This window comes from Canis aureus, chromosome 20 (genome assembly GCF_053574225.1).
Source record: "Canis aureus isolate CA01 chromosome 20, VMU_Caureus_v.1.0, whole genome shotgun sequence".
NCBI classification, from domain to species: domain Eukaryota; kingdom Metazoa; phylum Chordata; class Mammalia; order Carnivora; family Canidae; genus Canis; species Canis aureus.
Genome location: NC_135630.1, coordinates 6,019,588 through 6,029,944, shown reverse-complemented (window position 1 = coordinate 6,029,944; position 10,357 = coordinate 6,019,588). Strand labels below are relative to the sequence as shown.

General features: G+C 34.1%; 1 non-coding gene across 1 annotated transcript; it reads left to right on the top strand.

The window, feature by feature from the left end:
• Nucleotides 1-9,719: 9,719 nt before the first annotated feature.
• LOC144292031 (U6 spliceosomal RNA) lies at nt 9,720-9,827 on the top strand. Its single transcript, XR_013359569.1, has one exon. It is a non-coding gene; the product is annotated as a U6 spliceosomal RNA (small nuclear RNA).
• The last annotated feature ends 530 nt before the right edge of the window (nt 9,828-10,357 follow it).

The window sequence follows — 10,357 nt, the reverse complement described above, 5'->3', positions numbered from 1 at the left end:
AATGAAGATGAATTTTGGCCAGCTACAGTGTTATTCAGCCTCCTGGTGCTTGTTACTGAGCTAGACTAAATCAATGCCCACTATATCATGTTCTAGAAATTTGTCATTATTAAATAATTTGCAATTTGCACAGATTGATTTATAAAGATTATTGGGGAAGTAAAAAACTAAAAGTGAAGGATAAATAGTAAATGTCAAAAAAATTGTCTATTAAACTTCAGTACACAAAAATTTAGAAACCTATTATGGATCTTCAGTAGATGAGGGAGATAAAGTGTGTGTGTGTGTGTGTGCAATGTTGCTATTCTTTTTGGTATTGATTTTGCTTTTTATTACCTTTTTAAATTACTTTTTTACATAGGATATTCTAAGGGGAAAAGTTGACATCTTGGAAAATATGTACCTTTGTAAGATAACCTTATTAAGTAGTACATAATTCCAAGTCCATAGAAATCTGAATAACATCTTTTGATTTTATTTTTTTATTTTTTTGAGTAACATATTTTTTAAATGTTCTTGTTTTAGCAGGTAGCTTTCCAAATTCCCAAATGTCCACCTTCCATATGCAACTCTGATCCTTGTAATTTCAGGAATAATACCTGTGTAATTTAAGACAGAAATAAATGCTTTCTGAGCTTCCACTTAAACTAGAAATCAATTTTGCTTTTTGACTCAGGTTCTCTGGGTGGCTTTGTAGTCTATATGCTTAAGTCACTAGGTGTGTTTTAACCATATTTGGCTCTGTTACTATAAGCAGCAGTAACTTCCTCTTTTTCTCATTAAATAGTTCAGAAGCCTCCCACAGCTCCCCTCAACAAGAGTTTTTTTTCTTAATGTTGGGAATTTTGGTCAAAATGCTAACCCACCTACTCTTATTTGCATACTCTTTGTTTAAATTGAATAAAACTATGATGTTTTAAAGTTCTTGGTATTTAGCACTTTAATTAAGTTTTCTTTAAATTATCTTTGAATTATTTTCAAGATATTTTTTAGAAAAATAGGATGGCTGTGGATCCAGGGTGGTATATCAGAATGTAAAGACCACAGACTCTGGAATCTCACAGACATCAGTTCATTCCAGCATCGCCACTTTATAACTTTATGTGTTGGGCTGCTTATTGTTATTTAAACTGAGGCTCAATTTCCTCACTGTACTTTGAGCCAATAGTAATATCTGTCACTGGGTTCCTGTGAAACATAAATATGGTCACATAAAATGAGCTTAACATAGTATCCAATACAAAATGGGCACTTAATACATATTAGCTCTTATTACTATTATTGATGTGTACTGTTTATTTTCTTCATTCTAACTCAGTGAACACCACAAAATGTAAATGATAGGCTTAAATAGACAAATCATAACTCTCTACTCTCCCTGCCAATGAGCAAGTATTCTTAGAGAATCACATATCAAATTAAATTTCAACATTTTAGCGAGAAATAAGACATCATTTGACAGGAAAAAAAATTTTTTTTTAATTCAGTAAAAGCTGAAATGAGAATAGCTTGTCCAAAAAAGATATAAAACTCCCAGAGGAACACCTACAGGAAATAAAAGCAGAAAGAAATAATATGGACTTCTCCAAGATCCGGACAAATAGGACCTTGGACAGGAAATGATGTTCAGATTATGCGATGCTACAAACAAGTTTCCTATGAAGACGTTCTCTACCCCATTCATTCACACATAGATTTATCTATTCATTCACCTTACATTTATTAATAGAGCCTACTATGTGCCAAGTATTTTCCCAGACCATGGGAATACACAAGCGAAAAGATAATAATAATACTATTTAATGGCTAATGGAAGTGATGTAATAATAGTATTTTTAAAAATCTTCCAGAGCACACATTTACTATAGCTGTCTGATTGCCAAAGATAGACTAGAATTTGTAGTGAAAAGAATGTAAAGACAAAGACTGAGTTAATATTCAATAATTGACATTCAAAAATATGGTTATACATCAGAATCTTAGATTTAAAAGCTAGACTATTGGCTTGGATTTTCAGAATCCTTTATCTCCCTTTTAGGATATTAAAAGCAAATCAGAAAAGGCTTTGCTTTGCCTGTAGCATCCTCCAAGAGTATAAAGACAGCCCTTCAGTTTAAGACAATCTGAATAGCTCTGAGATAGTAGAAAGTTTACAGACACAAAAGAAAAACAATTTACTCTTCTGTCCCAAGGAATCATGGAACAAGGAGTAGGATAGGCAGACATGAGCCCGCTTTCCTTCTCCAGCTTCAACCAGAGAAGGGGCAACACTAGATAACATGGGAAAGTGTCGAGGAAAGGGGACCTGCAGGAACCTAAGTGAGACCAGTTAAATCAGGGAGTGCTGCTGGATCCTGAGCAAGCCAAGTAAGAAATACAAATTATACCACCAAGGACCCAACCTTGAATGCTGCCAGCAGGACACACCGCACCTCAGTTTTCTGACGTGTTACCTGGACCAGAGGAGGCAGAGGATGACTCTTCAAGATGCCAGCACGGCTCTACTTTGATAAGGATGCTTTTACCCCACCCATTCTACTTCTCATCACCATCCCTATTCTCATAGATGCCAACATTGTCTTAGGAAGAAGGCAGAGAAGAGAAAAAAATTGTATGAAAGGCTCCATATTTTTTTGCAAAAGGTATTAAACACTGCCCGAATACTCAAGTTTTAAACTATTGAACCAGATAAGCTTTACATTGGATAATTAAGTTGGTTTTCTCCCCTTCCAATTTGTTAATGAAAGTTATATAGAAAGGGTGAAGTAGTTGTAGGCTACATTCAGTAACTATAATTTTTTTTGTACACACATTATAATGTAGGGTGAATTTTTTACCTCATTAAACTAACATTTATTGAATTGTGACCTGATATTGTGTCTCCTCTATCTACAAAGAAACTTAAAGATAGAATCAAGAATTTTGGAATATCAGTACCTGAAAAAAATGCAGAAAAAAAATCTAGTTCCTCCTAAGAGGGTTAACTGACTTGCTAAATTTATCGATTAGTCAGTGGCAGGGCCAGGACTTGCCCCTGGCCCTAAATCTCTGCCATTTTCCCTAGAACAACTGGCTAGGGAAGGGGAAATAGGATTTGAAGATTCTAGTAGGCATAATTCTAAAATAGCTCCTAAAATTTCCACTCCCTACAATAGAGGTACAGCGTTGTATAATCCCCTCCTCTTGAGTGTGGTCAAGATCTATGGATGTGATGGGATTTCATTCCTGTGATTAGGTTAACTTAGATGACAAGAGTAAAGGAAGGAAGCAATGTTATCTGGGTGACTCTAAGTTAATCAGGTGAAAGCCTTTATAAGAGAATCTAAATAAATAAATCTGAATGAATGAATAAATAAATAAATAAATAAATAAATAAATAAATAAATAAATATCACTCGATGGATCCTTAGGGAATACTTACCTAGGAGGGAGATCACAATCTGGTTCAAGTTTACTGAGGACAATATTTCAAGTGTGAATAAATCAAGTGCATCAGACTGTGGCCAGAATAAAATTATTGGGTGTAGGTGGGAAAAACAAAATATTATTAAGAAAATTGTCTTCTAGTTCTATTCATCCACAATATGAAAAGGAAACCCTTCAACATCACTTTATATTTTTACTTAGACACTGCACAGAACAATCTTTAGATTAGAAAGTATTTACTGAGAATCATTTGTTTCATTCAATTAACACTTAATGAGTGTTAAGGCCTGTGCTAGGAATAAAATTATAAAAGCCACAGCTCTGAGGAATCTTGACTCTAACTGATCTCCTCTAATATCCTTTTAGGTCTTCAGCACTGTGCTAAGCCCTACTGGTCATCAGTCCTAATGATAGGTCAGGTTCTTTGCCTAAAGAAATTGGACTCAGGGAAATGGAAATAAACATTCTTACTACTAGTGCTAACTTGGTTGAAGCAAGCGTTCTGCACCATAAAACGTCAGGAAAAGGGAGGTCACTGGGGACTAGAATAACCCCAAAAACCTCATCTGGGAAGTGGGGGGAGCTCAAGCTGATCCTGAAAGATGGTAGAGCTTAGAAAAACTAAGGAACGTCTTAAGCCATTCTAGGTAAGGAGAGCATCCTAAGGGAATGGAGCTGAAATAAATTTAGCATATTTGAGGAATATAAAGAAAATGCGCCTTTATAGAGCAGAGAGTGTTTTCTGATTGAATAGAGTGAAAAATAAGAACGTCAGATAAAAGCACAGATCCAAGTATACATAGCATGTTTTTATTCAGCATTTTCTCATTTAAAAGCTCTATCATGTTTGGAATAGATGTTATATTCAGTAGAATCTGCTGGTAATTTTAGTGATATATAGAAGCACTGTAATTCTTCTCTGTGTAAGGATACTCAAAATTTTATCCTCTTCATAACTAGTTTAACAAGTCTTCTTGTGCAGGTCTTCTTAAAAACAGGTTAGAGAAAGAGATGAGGCTCTCAAAAGACACGCTCATTTAGCAATATATGCTTGTCATTGTTTTTTGTTGCTATTTTTGGTTGGTTGGGTTGGTTGGGTTGGGTTTGGTGTTTAACTTTGTTTTGCTAAGAACAAAGGTGCCCAAAGTATGCAAGTCTGAAATATCATTGAATGACTTAAGAATTATCTTAGTAAAAGGTATGAGAGGTGACGAAGCACCAAGGGAACATCAATACGATGTCTTATAAAGTAACTTAGATACATTAAAATATTGTAGCATAGTTCAAGAAATGCAGAATTTCATCAAGATATAAAAAAGTTTACTGCATTCTTGGTAGGGGTACAGACTTTTCCCTTGCCAAATCAAAAGAAAGAATTTAACAAGAGTGTAATTTCATCCTAAAAATAATAGGTTGTAAAACCAGAGCCATCTAAGATGCATGGACTTAAAGGACCCTATGTTCACAGAAACCACAGCATCATCTGTTGTTAGGGAAGAGACACCCACACATGTACAAAAGCAGATCCCATACCCAGCCCAACGCCTGGCGTGAAATAGTAACAATAGCATGGAAGTGAATTGTTGATATAACCAACCTCAACTTGTGTGAGATGACAAAATTGTTCCTTCAGTGGGAAATATCTTCTTAATTCCCACGATAGTTGTAGAGTAAAGAAATGAAGGAGTAAATCAACCCAGATTAAGAGTATTAATACTCTTAATCACGAATACTTTTTTGTATTTTGTAGTACCATTATTATATTGTATATTACTAAAATATACTATTTTTCTATTTGGCATACTCTTTTTGAATTCTTATACCTTTCAACGTAAAGTTCTTGTAATGTTTTAAAAAATTGGCACATTGGAGAATGTAACAGATTAGTTTTGTGTTTCTAATAGAAAATGTATAATTGATTTCAGATTCCTGATTTTTAAATTGAAAGGTATAAGAATTTAACTTTAAAAGATTTCACTCTTCATTGAGAGAGTCCCAAGTATTTTTCTATTTCTGAAGCATATTAATATTAAGCATAATCATATAAGCGTATTAATAAATTAATTATGAAGTCTCTTAAAGGATATCTATTCCGATTAGCTTATAGAGATAAATGGACACATATAAATCAAATATTTATAAAATTCTGAAAAAGTAAGGAAGTTGAATTTTTAATATTTTAAATGTGATAGACATATCTCTTATTAAAACAGTTTTCTGTGCTTTATGTTGGCTTTATTACACCTCTAATTAATTAAGGGGGAAAATCAAGACAACAAAGCTATAGGCCTTCTTCGATAAGAGCCTCATCAAAGAAAAGACTCTGTTACTTTAAACCATTGACAGTTCAAATAATTGACTTTGGGGTATGAGTTTCTGAGTTGATATTGTTTAGACAACTACCAGTGGACTGATTTTTCAGGATTTTTTTTCCATGAAACAGAAGGCTTCATGAAAGCAGATTCCTAATCTAAGATCTAGTGGAACAAGAATATATAGAACTGAGCAAATTAATGTGGGAAATGTTACTGTAGCTATTTGGAATATTGTCTTATCATAAGGTTCCACTTTCTGGATATATGAGGTATGACTCTAGATTTGTGAAGCCAATTCAAGGAGACATATATTAACATTTGACTGCACTTATGTAAAAAATTAGGCTAAATCTAATGAGACCAGTTGTGTGTGTGTGCATAAGAATGATCTTTGATATTATTATGATCATCAGGCGGGGAAATTATGGGGAAAATTGTGAAAGACATTAAAATGGGCAAAGGAAGATTAATGAGTGTCCTTTCAAAGGAACACTAAGCATTTCTAGTGTATGCCTCCAGGTTATCTGGGAGTCTGCGTCTCTAAGCTGTTAAACAACTGAAAATTATTTAAAAATGGGAGCATGTAAATGATTCTTATCCACAGAGATGCAAATGAATTTTGTCCCACAGAAGTACAATTTCATCACCATCATCCCCTATTCTAAAGAAGAACCTATTTGTAGCTATTAGCAAATTCATTTCACAGTTCCTACTTGCCTCTGATTTCTGTTTTGCATATTACCGCTTTCCTTATTATTAGTTAGACAAAATACCTGACACATATTTATTTTGTATCTGTACAGGATCCATGATATTGCCTCTTTTAAAAAATTATCCTTCAACATAAGCATGTTTCAAATCATTTTGTTTTAAATTTTGTTTCAAACTTGCTCTGAGGAAGGGCTTTCTAAAAGAACAAATTCAGAGATTCGTATATCTTGTTAGTCATATTTCATAAGATTAAAATTTTTTTAAAAAAGAGTGGTTAGATATTCATTGTGAGACCATATATAGAAGACCTAATCAAAGATCACTAAACTCCTTGTAAGACTGGTTAAAAGTTGTTAGGGTACTTCCATGACTGACAATCAGGAGAGTTTCCCAGAAGAGGCTCTTAAGTCTACTAGTAAAATAGATTAAACATTTAATCAGAAATGTTAATTACTTTCCAAAAAGGTTAGTTGACTAACTTGCTCCAGACTAAGTTTAGGAGTAATGTTTTTTTCACATCCTGAACATGTTTAGAAGAACCTGAAATTTTCTTCATTTCTAGGTTTAATTAATTACATTTAAAAGGATTAAGTACTTCAAAGGAGTGTTGCTTAAATAAAGTCATTGCTTGCCTAGTCACGCATTTGAAGTACTTAAAAGGAAAATAAAACATATTAAGTTTTTAAATGCAATTTAAATGTTTCATAATAGATAATTAAACTTGTAAATGAGAGTTATTGTTCAGGCAAGTTTAATCTTTTCAACTGGATTAAATGGCCATAAATCAAAAGTCTTCCAAAAGATGGCTATTTTATTTTACATAAAATTATTAAATCTAGAAATTTTAATGAGTAAATTGTAAGTTAAATTAGAAAAGTTTTAGAAATATTTATAATATTTTTACAATATATTAAATATAAACATTTTTAAAATATATAATCCTTCTCACAGACAAAATTCAAATTGACAGTCCAAAGCTGAAGTGCAATGCATAACAGAAGTCCTGATTTTCATTATTAAAAATGAAATTTTAAAAAATGAAATTAAAAAGAAGTGCTTCCCTTGTAGTAGGCAAAGTAATATTGATTCTTGAAAATTCTGAGTTGTGTGTGTTTATGCCTATGTGTATTGATCACAATATAAAATCTATTTTTTACTGAGTGTAGAGTCAGAAAACTTTGAAAGTCACTGATACAGACACACCAGTACCTCCAAACAGCTTGAATTCCCTATCAACTGTTTTCGTTAAGTCTTCAGCTATTAATAATTCCTTCATCTAGCACTTAAAACTGGCTCCTTACTAAACAATATAAGACAGCAAATGCAGGACACACAGTATCTCTTCACATATTTATTTGCTATCTGCTGTGTATTGGTTTGATATGATTTCAAATCCACATTTATCACCTAAGCAAAGTTGTGTTAATCCATTTGATTATGACAAAGATGGTTCTCACCAATAGCAACTCAGTAGGTCAGCTGCCAAGGTGCCCCACTGGGGCTTTCCAAAAAACATGAAGAAACAACTATGGCAAGGGGACATTTGAAACCATAAACACCCAAGGTTTGCATGTTCTGTGTGGACAAGAGGACTCTGCTGACCTAAATAGCTCTCCAAAGACTTTGGGGCTAAATAGCTCCTTCCACAGTAAAGGCGATTCTTACCAGCAGTGGTGCAAACTGAAGTGGCCTTGCAAAAAAGCCCCGGGCCCTGTCCATACCAGCGCGGGGTTTTCTAGCAACAGAGGCTTTTATTCTTGTGCTGGCAGCTGGCAGCTGTCCCTGGCTAAGCATCGACTCCTATTAAGGTGTACACTTCGGCTAAATTTTGACTTTTTTCCTTCTGTCTCCACTTGCCTGGAACAACAGTGTAAGAAATCCATCATTTCTTTGGAGTATGTTCTTTCTTTATAAGCTTATTAAGAGATATTATCCTATATGCTATTGGCTTGTGGAATTTCTGCAGTGAACTTGTTTAAATAAATTTCTGGCAAAGGCATACTCAGTCTCTGGGCAGTAATTTCTACTCAAAACAAAACACCATTCACTCCCTAACCCAATACAAATCTACTTATTCTGAGAATCCACGCCTGATATCTTGTGATATTCCAAGATGTATCACTGGTGTGATATCTTGGAATATCACTGAGGATCTTCTAGTGGTTTTTCTCTTTTCTTTTTTCTAAGTAGGCTCCATGCCCAACACTGGACTTGAACTCATGACCCTGAGATTGAGAGTTGCATACTCTACAGACTAAGCCAGCCAGGTGTCCCAGTCTCCTTTCAATCTTATCTAACTTGGGTTCCAAGGCCTTAATCATTTCTTCCTTCTTGACATTCTTTCCTTTCCAGGGTACTCATGGTACTACTGTCATCAACCTCCTCTCTCCTTCCCCATCTATCCAACTCTTCTTCATCTTCAAGACTGAGTTTCAAATTTCACTTCCCTTTCAGAATATTACACACTAAACTAATCTTTCCTTTCTTCATAGCACTGTAGCTCCTAAATTTTATATCATATTGTGGTAGTAAATAGCTATTTATTTTCTCATCCTGTTTGTGGCAGAATTTTAAGACATAAAATCAGTCAATTAGGTCATTAGCATCTTATGACTAAGTCTCCTTAGCCACACATTTCAGTCATATCTTAGAGTGGCTTATCTTGATGTTGCCCTAATTCCTAGGTTCTAACAGCTTTTCCTAGAGTGAAAATGTTATCTCCATAGTTCAAAATTTTAATAGTGAATTCTTAGTTTTCAGGATTAGTTTGTACTTCATCTTCTCATTGAAGCCTTTCCTGATATTACTTTCCCTAAATCATTCATTACTTCCTTCTCTATATTCCCAGCGTGAACATTTCTCACAATCATGAATCACACTGCACTATCCTTATTTGTTTAAATATCTATGTTGAGTGTATGTGTAATGTGGTATAAGTGTGTATAGGGGTGAGTATCTGTGTGTGTGTGTGTGTGTGTGTGTGTGTATCTGCCTTTCTGGTACAAGATGTTTGTGTGGTGTCTGTGGTATAATGTGTGTGTGTGTGTGGTGTGAATATAAAAGGATTTTGGGGTGCCTGCATGGTGCAATTAAGCCTCTGACTCTTGGTTTGGGTTCAGGTCATGATCTTGAGGTCATGAGATTGAGCCCTGCATGGGGCTCTCTGCTCGGTCTGGAGTCGGCTTGAGATTCTCTGCTTTCCCAACTGCCCCTCCCACTCATGCTCTCTCTCTCTAAAAAAATAAACAAACCTTAAAAAAAAATTAAGTGCTTGCTTTGGCAGCACATATATGAAAACTGGAATGATACAGAGAAAATTAGCATGGCTCCTAGCACAAGGATGACATGTAAATTCGTGAAGTATTCCATATTTTTTTAAAAAAAGATTTAAAGAGACCTCTTGGAAAATAAATGAAGCCTACAGATGTGTTTGCAGATATGAGCCTCCTTATGATTCTTCTGGAGAGTAAAACCATGAGGCAGATGAAGTTGTATGTATGTATATATATACAAAGTCTATATACATAATCACTAATAATTCATACATAGATGCAATTATAGTCAATATCATGTAGGGTTTTTAGTTTCACATTCCGGAGAAATTCTAATTAAATAATTAATTCTTTATTAATGTGTATTTATTATTTATTTTATTAATTTATTTGTATTCACTTATTAATTTATTGATACTTTATTAAGTTTATTTAGCTAATTTGTATTAAAGAATTCCTCTTATAACAAATACTACACACACACACACACTATTTACTATAAAAATTTGGTCTTTGTATTTAATAGATTCATCATAGGTAGTTTTTAACACCCATGTAATTAGGGTAAGGATCCTACAATTGCAGATGTAATCAGGGTAAGGATCCAGATGAGGTCATACTGGATTCGGATGG